Here is a 10,788-nt window from a genome sequence, read left to right on the forward strand (position 1 = left end):
AAAGAAATTCTTATTTCATCATGTAATTTTATGTTTACTATATGTAATAAGTATTGTTCCTAAGTTGCCAACTCAATCTTTATATGCCAACTTCATTAAAGAAAATTCAAATTCAAAGAGTTCTCAAAGACCATCAAAAGATCAATTTTTCAAAGGAAATAGTCAAGTGAAAGGGAAATGTTTCAAAAAGTTAAGTGAATGCCAAAGGGAGTTGTCTTTTCCCAAGGGTGTCCAATTCATCATTTTCCACAAGAACTAAACCCTAATTTCCTCTCCCACTTAGCTAGGGTTGGCTATGTAATCAGAGACATCTGAGCATAGGAGGCCTAAGGGAGGTCATTTCAGCAAGTATGATGCCATTCAAACTCATAAACATCATGTCTCCATCATTTTTCAAGAAGTCATTCCAAGGGACAAATCATTTTCCACACATAGGGGCATTTTTTCTTCAAACCATTTTCTAACCAAATAGAGATGAATTTGAAAAATGTGAGAGAGGTTTTTGCCCATCATAGGACAAGGGTTAAAAACCTCCTTCACTTTTTACACAGGTGTCATGGTTTTGGAGAAATGTCAAAAATACAGTTTCTACAAGAGAGTTGTTGCACTTCTGGAGCGACCTTGGGACAATAACTTTTTCTCCTAGCTGGAGTGTCCAAAATACTTTATTTATGAGTCAAATGATAACGAGACATAAATATATTTCCAATGATCTATCATGAGCTCAATTTGGAGTTGATAAGACCTCCAAAAGTTTCTTTCAAGATCACACTTCATTTTTGCACCCTCATTCTACACTTTTTGACCAGTCTTGGGAGAATTGATTTTTCAGGGGCTATAATTGATCATTTTCATTGCTTGATAGGTCCATTGTGTAGCCAAGAGATATATATTTCCAACGAGATATCATGGGCTCAATTTGGACTTCGGGATGAGACTCAAAAGTCAATTTGAAGTCGGCACTGTGCACTTCCTTATGGCATTGCGCACTTCCTTATGGCGCTGCCCACTTCCTTGTGGCGTTACTCACTTGTCCAAGAAAGCCAAAATCACCTCCAAAGTTCATCAAATCACCTCAAAACCTCTAGCAAGTGAGTGATAGAAATTTTTATAACATTCTTCTCCTCCTACATTCATTTCTTAAGGTGTTTTAAAAAGTTTATTGTATATTTGGTGTTTTTCTCACATCTAAAACCCTAGATCTCCCTCAAAACCACCATTGAACTCTCAATTCCCAAATTTCAACTCCTATACACTTTCATGAACTCCCCTACACTTTCATTACCTTTCCTTAAACCCTTTATCCCAATACTCTCTAAAACTTTGTCCCAAAACCCTAAGCCCTAGGTGCTACAACTACCTAGGCTCTCAAACCCCAGCCCCCAAATCCATCATATTAATACTCCCTATCCCCTCCTCCATTACGTAAATCACTTTACCCATATCATTCAATTCCCCTTCCCCACTACTTACTCCCAAAAAACCACATTCCAACAACCTAATACCTCCCTATGGCTGACATTAAAACGCCATGGCAGAAGAAGAAAACAGACCATACAGTGAGGCAGAAAGAGCCAAGGTTTTGTTAGAAGAGGCACTTGAGAAGCATGGTTTTCTTGAAGAGAAAGATGAACAAGCACTAAGAGACGGGCCTAGAACCAGAGGTTTGAAAAGAGCCTTGGAACTTAAAGGGCAAAGCCAAAGAGAGATAGTTGATGAAGTTATGCTTGATGATCAATTCTTGGATACGATCAAAGAAGACAAGGAAGGTTGGCTTCAGACCATCAATGATCACTTGGAGAAGTTATTGAAGAAATATAAAAAGGAGAACAACATTCAAGCGAGAATGGCCAAACACTATGCCAGTAGAGAAAGAAATGCAAGGGCAAAGCTCAAGGCTACAAAGGCAAAAACTGAAGCCCTAACTCACCAAAAAGAGAATGAGAAGCTTGACATACTTGCAGAGGCTTCACTCCAAATCTAGCTACACCAAACATCATCTCCTGGACCAATTTTGAAGTCTCTTAACATATTTTGGCCAAGATATGTTTTATGTGTTTTTTAGGCAAATTAAATATTAGCTGCATGGTCAAATGCGCAACTCCTAGGGCACTGCGCACTTTTTTGGGACACTTTTTGGAGAAAAGGAAGCAATCAATGGATGAATAAGGACCAATACATCTAATAAAACCATGTTTCCAACCTTGGTTTTCTAAACTGGCATGTGAAAAGGGAAAAAAAAACTAGCAAAAAAATATGTTTCTGCCCTCTTTTTCAGCTAGGCATTGCGCACTTGACCAATCTTGGGAAAATGAAGTTTTGGAGGGTCAAATCAATCCCATTTTCAAAACTAAAGGAATATTTGGAAACTAGACTTGATAAGATTTCCAATGAGCTCTCCTGGGATAAATTTGGACATGGGGAATATATGCAAAAGTGTTAAGATATTCCAACACATAGGAAATAGTTAAGTACAACTTGGTCTAGCATAGAGTTAGGTAAAGTGTGTTTCTTTACTATGTACATTTTGTAACTTACAATCCGACGGTCACGATATGTAGTGATCTGACAGTTCATTCTCTCCTCGGTATTACCGACACTTGATCCGTGGCTTAACACCCGATTGGTCCATGATCTCTATTTAAAGAGCATGGATGGTCATTTGTAGGGTAATCCGTCTATGAGAGAAGTATATGTAAATTTTCATTCTTTTATTAATAAATTGCCTGAAGTGGCTGCGTTGGCTCAGGCCGTGGACTGTTTCCCTCTTTGAGGGTTTTAACCACGTCAAAATACTGGTGTATTGATCTGTGATCTGTTTGTGAGCGGTGTCCTTTGGTGTTCTGTCTGAGGAACTTACCCTGTAAATTCCTACATGGTATCAGAGCTATTTGAGGGCCGCGTCCGTTGGTGATAAAAATCTAAAGCCGGTAGAACTGCATCCAACTGTCGTTTCCTAGATCTACTGTTTCTGACTGCTTTCAGGCCGAGAAGACTGCTCTGTTGTGTTGGGAGCATCTGTTCCAATGAGGAACCCCTTTTGTTTCACGCGAAAAGGTTTCTGATAGCCCTAGCTGTGTCATTTTTAAGATCTTGAGGTCTACAGTGTTTATTTGCAGTTTACGGTTATTTTCTCTCTGTTTATTTCGGTTTCGGTTTATTTAGCTTTTTTTTATTACCAGATCTATACCTTTTATTTCTGCGTATGCTCTTTTCCCTATGACTCTGTGCGATATGGGCAAATCAGAAATAGAAAGGAAAGATTTTTCTCATGTGTATGCTCTTTTCCTCTGCGCCTTAGTGTGATCTCGGAAAATCAGAAACATTGAGGAAAATATTTAGTTTCCGGCTAAAGCTAACTTCGAGCCGCAAGGTTCGTTTTTTTGAAAATATTTAGTTTTCGGCTAAAGCTAACTTTGAGCTGCAAGGTTCATTTTTTTGAAAATATTTAGTTTTCGGCTAAAGCTAACTTCGAGCTGCAAGGTTCGTTTTTTTGTATGTCCGTGTTGGGTTTTGTGTTTTTTGTTTTGTAGGGAAAAAGAGCTTTCTCAAACCAAGCACGCAACCCAAAGCATCACCCCCCCCCCTCTCTCTCTCTCTCAAACTTTTTGTATAGCTCACTTGGTGCAAAGCTAATTTATGAGATTAGAGGTCTTGGGTTCAAGTCTCCATTTTGTGGGGGCGGATTTTTTATTTCCGCACATTCCTGCACTTCGTCGGCGACTTCATCAAATTTTTTTCAAAAAGCCATAACTTCTTCATCCGGAAGCCGTTTTCAAGATCGTTTTTTTTTAAAACAGCCTAATTTTTCGAGATCTTTCCATTGGTTCACTTAGTTTACACATCTACAACTTCAGTTTCTATTAAAAATGGAAAGTCCATGCCAAGTCATTCTTTATAGCACTAACTATTTCCAATGGTGGTCCTACATTGTGGATTTACTTAGAAGTAAAGGTCTTTACAGAATAGCCACAGGCCAAGAGACCAAACCGAAAGATGAAGATAAGGTAGCTAAATGGGAAAATAGGCAAGACCAAGCACGTGGGTTCATAGGGATGTCTATTTCTCCAGATCTTGGATTCCATATTGTAGAACTTGATACTCTTGATGAAGCACTGCAGCAAATTACTAAAGTCTTTGGAATTAAAAATGAACTTAAAGCCCATCAACTTGAAAATGAATTTCTTACATTGGACCCCAATAATTTTTCTTGCATTGAAGATTTTTTTCCAAGTTCAAGACCCTTAGACTTCTCTTGGAAGGTGTTAAGGTTAAGAAAGAAGATAGTAGCCTTATCTACTCCATTTTTACTAAGTTGGGACCAGCCTATTCTGTGTTTGTTTCCACCTTCCATTCTACAAGAGAAGCCTTCATTTCTCAAGGAAAAACCTACAGGTCCCCTTCCTTTGATTCCTTTTGTGATTCTTTAATAAGAGAACAAGAAAAACTCTTACACCTTGGTCTTCTTCATCTTGGGAACTCTTCTAAGAAAGCGTTAGCCACCCAGCAGCAACCAAATCCAAAGAATCCTAAGAAGTTGTATCCTAAAAAGAATGGTCCTAAACCAAACAAGGGTCCTAAGCAATTTCAGCCTCAAAATGAAAAATCATTTCAACAAAATGATAAGACAAATAAAAACAAAGGGAAGAAGACTGATAGACATTGCAATTTTTGTAATCGAGATGGCCACTTAGAATCCAAATGCTTTAAGAAGATGGAAGCCTTGGAAGCAGCAATGAAGAAGCATAACATCCATTTGGAGCAATCTTCAACTTCAACTTCATCTTCAGGAATGGCACTTTCTGCATGTGGTTTTCAAGCATCTCGGTCTAGCTATGCACTAAATGTGTCTTCTTCTTCTCATTCTCATGAGTGGCTCATTGATTCTAGAGCTTCTTATCACATGGCCAAAAACAAAGCCATGTTTTCTTCTTTAAATGATTGTAACACCAAAAATATATATGTTGGTGATGATAGATCTCTTAGTGTTGTAGGGACTGGAACTGTTCATCTAGACAATGGTCAGTTAAATGATGTATTATTTGTTCCAACCTTATCCTGCAACCTTCTATCTGTATATCAGATAACCCATTCAGGTGAAGGTAAAATCGTTGAATTTTCACCTCACGATGTTGTAATTAAGGACCTAAGAGATCCTAGACAGATTTTAGCTACTGGAATTGCTGATGATTCTACAAGGTTGTATAAGTTTCACAACTTTGGGTCATCAAATCTTCCCTCAGTATTTTTTGCTCATAATGATGAAGTGAGCAAACTTTGGCATGAGCGATTTGGTCACTTAAACTATCGCTCTCTTCAGAATCTATGTAAAGAAAATATGGTGACAGGTCTTCCAATGGTATCTTGCAGAGATGGTGTTTGTTCCGGATGTGTACTCAGAAAACATCATCGGGACAGTTTTGAAAAACATGCCTCTTTGCATGCCTCAGCCCCTTTACAGCTCGTGCATAGTGATTTATGTGGTCCACTTCCAGTTTCTTCATTCTATGGCTACAAGTATTTCTTAACTTTCATTGATGATTTGTCCATACGAACTTGGGTATACTTCTTAAAACTCAAGAGTGAAGTATTTAACATGTTCTTGGCCTTTAAGGCCTTTGTTCAAAAACAATCTGGACATAAAATTCTTAAGCTAAGATCTGATAATGACGGATAATATGTTAAAAACACATTCATCAACTTTTGCACTGAGAATGGAATTCAAATGCAACATATTGTTCCATATACTCCACAACAAAATGGTGTAGCTGAAAGGAAGAATCGCACCTTAAAGGAAATGGCTAATTGTATGCTTCAATCTAAAGGACTTAGTCTTAATTATTGGGCAGAAGCAATTAACTGTGCAAATTACATAATAAATCACAATCCTACTAAGGTTTTAAAGAATATCACTCCAGAAGAAGCATGGAGCTCAATCAAACTAGATGTAAGTCACTTTCGTGTTTTTGGAAGTGAAGCATGGGCCCATATTCCAGATGAGAAACATAAAGCTTTAGAACCTAAGAGTGAAAAATGTATTTTTGTTGGATATTCTGAAGATGTCAAAGGATATAGACTTATTCCACTTAAGTCCAAAAATGTTATCATTAGAAGAGATGTAAAGTTTTCTGAAAATATATAGGCCTGCGAGCCTAGTTCGGCGGATGTGCCACCTCTCCCTATCTCTTCTACTTTTGAAAATATTTCTTCTCCAGATGATGAAAGCGAGGATGAAAATCCTCCACCACCTTCTCAGGATCCTCCTTCATCTCCTCAGCTTCCAAAATGGGTCCGTGCTACTCAGGATGCAGCAGGTGATCTTGCCGGTGATCCTACAGATCAGCGACGTACACGTTCTCAGTTCGAGAGAGCCTCTTCTTTATTGGCTCAAGCTTCAGTGAATTATGATCCTGACACCTTTGCAGAAGCTTCAGGCCATCCAGATTGGGAAGCAGCTATGAATGAAGAATATCATTCATTATTGGCAAATGATACATGGGATCTTGTTCCTCTACCAAAGGGACGAAAACTTGTTAGATGCAAATGGGTTTACAGAACCAAGTATGGACCAGATGGGAAAGTTGATAAACATAAAGCTAGTCTTGTTGCTAAGGGTTTTTCACAAGTTGAAGGCATTGACTATACTGAAATCTTCTCCCCTGTTGAAAAAATGAACTCTATTCGCCTTGTTCTTTCCCTTGCTGCCTCTTTCAAATGGGAAGTCCATCAGATGGATGTTAAATCCGCCTTCTTGCATGGGGACTTGCATGAAGAAATCTATATGGAACAACCTATTGGCTTTATACAAACAGACTCCAGCCTTGTATGTCGGCTTAAGAAATCCCTTTATGGTCTCAAGCAAGCTCCTCGAGCTTGGTATGCCAAAATGGATAACTTTCTTTTAGAAAATGGCTTTTCTAGGTGTCATTCTGACAATACTGTCTACACCAAGAAAGTGGGCAAGTCTCTTATCATTCTTGTTCTTTATGTTGATGATCTTATCCTGGCTGTTAGTGATCCCAACCTTATAAACCATGTGAAGTCTAGCCTTAAAAGGAAGTTTGAAATGACAGAATTAGGACACTTACATTATTTTCTCGGTCTTCAAGTCTTGCAATCCAAGGAAGGTATTTCCCTTTCTCAGTCCAAGTATTCCTATGATATTCTATGCCATTTTCACATGGAAGACTATAAGCCAGCCCCTTCTCCCTTTCAATCTGGAGTCAAACTTTCAGTCACTTGTACTTCTCCTGAAGTTGATGCTACCTTATACCGTCAACTTGTAGGAAAACTTTTGTATCTAACCCATACTCGTCCTGACCTTTCCTTTGTTGTTGGCCTTGTTGCTTGGTTTATGCAAAACCCACATGAAAGTCATTGGAAAGCAGCTAAAATAACACTTCATTATGTTCGAGGTACAGTTCAGTTTGGGATTCATTACAGTGCCGAAGCAGCTCCTCTATTGGTTGGTTTCACTGATTCCGATTGGGTTGGTGACCCTGATGATCGGAAATCTACTGCAGGTTATGTGTTCACTCTTGGTTCAGGACCTATTACATGGGCTTGCAAGAAACAAGGTGCCATTTCACTTTCTTCAGCAGAAGCAGAATATCGTGGTGCCATAGAAGCTAGTAAGGAAGCCTTGTGGCTTCGTCAGATCCTGTCAGAGTTTGGCTTTCAGCAGTAGCATCCGACTACACTTTGGTGTGATAATCAAAATGTCATTCAGCTATGCAAAGATCTAGTCCAACATCAGCGTAGCAAACACATTGAACTGCACATGCACTTCATCAGAAAGATCATTCATGACCATGTTCTTGAAGTGCAATATTGTTCAACAGATGATCAAGTTGCAGACATCTTTACAAAGGCTCTCACAAAGGCGAAGTTCACTGAACTTCGGTTTATGGTTGGAGTTCAGGAAGTTGTCACTAAGGGGGGATAGGCTCTAGTGCCTCCTTCCTTCTCCTATTGTGTCATATTTGTAAATCCTTCAATCCTATCCCAAGTTGTTCTTAAGGGGGGATGTTAGAATATTCCGACACACAGGAAATAGTTAAGTACAACTTGGTCTAGTATAGAGTTAGATATAGAGTTAGGTAAAGTGTGTTTCTTTACTATGTACATTTGTAACTTACAATCCGACGATCACGATATGTAGTGATTTAACGGTTCATTCTCTCCTCGGTATTACCGAAACTTGATTCGTGGCTTAACACCCGATTGGTCCATGATCTCTATTTAAAGAGCATGGAGGGTCATTTGTAGGGTAATCCGTCTATGAGAGAAGTATATGTAAATTTTCATTCTTTTATTAATAAATTGCCTGAAGTGGCCGCGTTGGCTCAGGCCGTGGAGTGTTTCCATCTTTTAGGGTTTTAACCACGTCAAAATACTGGTGTATGGATTTGTGATCTGTTTTTGAGCGGTGTCCTTTGGTGTTCTGTCTGAGGAACTTACTGGGGTAAGTTCCTCAGATAGAACACCAAAGGACACTGCTCACAAACAGATCACAGATCAATACACCAGTATTTTGACGTGGTTAAAACCCTCAAAGAGGGAAACAGTCCACGGCCTGAGCCAACGCGGCCACTTCAGGCAATTTATTAATAAAAGAATGAAAATTTACATATACTTCTCTCATAGACGGATTACCCTACAAATGACCCTCCATGCTCTTTAAATAGAGATCATGGACCAATTGGGTGTTAAGCCACGGATCAAGTGTCGGCAATACCGAGGAGATAGAGATCATGGACCAATCGGGTGTTAAGCCACGGATCAAGTGTCGGCAATACCGAGGAGAGAATGAACTGTCAGATCACTACATATCATGACCGTCGGATTGTAAGTTACAAAATGTACATAGTAAATAAACACACTTTACCTAACTCTATACTAGACCAAGTAGTACTTAACTATTTCCTGTGTGTCGGAATATCCTAACATCCCCCCTTAAGAACAACTTGGGATAGGATTGAAGGATTTACAAATATGACACAATAGGACAAGGAAGGAGGCACTAGAGCCTATCCCCCCTTAGTGACAACTTCCTGAACTCCAACCATAAATCGAAGTTTAGTGAACTTCGCCTCTGTGAGAGCCTTTGTAAAGATGTCTGCAACTTGATCATCTGTTGAACAATATTGCACTTCAAGAACATGGTCGTGAATGAGCTTTTTGATGAAGTGCATGTGCAGTTCAATGTGTTTGTTGCACTGATGTTGCATTGGATCTTTACATAGCTGAATGGCACTTTGATTATCACACCAAAGTGTAGTCGGATGTTGTTGCTGAAAGCCAAACTCTGACAGGATCTGACGAAGCCACAAGGCTTCCTTACTAGCTTCTATGGCACCACGATATTCTGCTTCTGCTGAAGAAAGTGAAATGGAACCTTGTTTCTTGCAAGCCCATGTAATAGGTCCTGAACCAAGAGTGAACACATAACCTGCAATAGACTTCTGATCATCAGGGTCACCAGCCCATTCGGAATCAGTGAAACCAACCAATAGAGGAGTTGCTTCGGCACTGTAATGAATCCCAAACTGAACTGTACCTTGAACATAACGAAGTATTCTTTTAGCTTCTTTCCAATGACTTTCATGTGGGTTTTGCATAAACCGAGCAACAAGGCCAACAGCAAAGGAAAGGTCAGGACGAGTATGGGTTAGATACAAAAATTTTCCTACAAGTTGACGATATAAGGTAGCATCAACTTCAGGAGAAGTACAAGTGACTGAAAGTTTGACTCCAAACTGAAAGGGAGAAGGGGTTGGCTTACAGTCTTCCATGTGAAAATGGTGTAGAATATCACAGGCATACTTGGACTGAGAAAGGGAAATACCTTCCTTGGATTGCAAGACTTGAAGACCGAGAAAATAATGTAAGTGTCCTAAGTCTGTCATTTCAAACTTCCTTTTAAGGCTAGACTTCACATGGTTTATAAGGTTGGGATCACTACCAGTCAGGATAAGATCATCAACATAAAGAACAAGAATGATAAGAGACTTGCCCACTTTCTTGGTGTAGACAGTATTGTCAGAATGACACCTAGAAAAGCCATTCTCTAAAAGAAAGTTATCCATTTTGGCATACCAAGCTCGAGGAGCTTACTTGAGACCATAAAGGGATTTCTTAAGCCGACATACAAGGCTGGAGTCTGTTTGTATAAAGCCAATAGTTTGTTCCATATAGATTTCTTCATGCAAGTCCCCATGCAAGAAGGTGGATTTAACATCCATCTGATGGACTTCCCATTTGAAAGAGGCAGCAAGGGAAAGAACAAGGCGGATAGAGTTAACGTTGGCAACAGGGGAGAAGTTTTAGTATAGTCAATTCCTTCAACTTGTGAAAAACCCTTAGCAACAAGACGAGCTTAATGTTTATCAACTTTCCCATTTGGTCCATACTTGGTTCTGTAAACCCATTTGCATCTAACAAGTTTTTGTCCCTTTGGTAGAGGAACAAGATCCCATGTATCATTTGCCAATAATGAATGATATTCTTCATTCATAGCTGCTTCCGAATCTAGATGGGTCTGAAGATGGTGTTGTGCACTTGCCACAAATGTTGTGCACTTGACACAGGCATTGCGCACTTGACAATCGGCGTAGTTTTTCACTGTTCTTCTCCATATTTGTTTTTTACCTATGGGAAATCAACATTTTACTGATTTAATTGATATGATAGATGTCATTATGGTATTTTAATATTACTTATGGGTAAATACATTAGGTTAATAGTCTTCATCAAGTCAGATGGATCAATTGCAATGTAATTAGGGAT

Source organism: Pinus tabuliformis, chromosome 2_1 (assembly GCF_031772625.1).
Source record: "Pinus tabuliformis cultivar Carrire ecotype Pingquan chromosome 2_1, CPIR1, whole genome shotgun sequence".
NCBI classification, from domain to species: Eukaryota; Viridiplantae; Streptophyta; class Pinopsida; order Pinales; family Pinaceae; genus Pinus; species Pinus tabuliformis.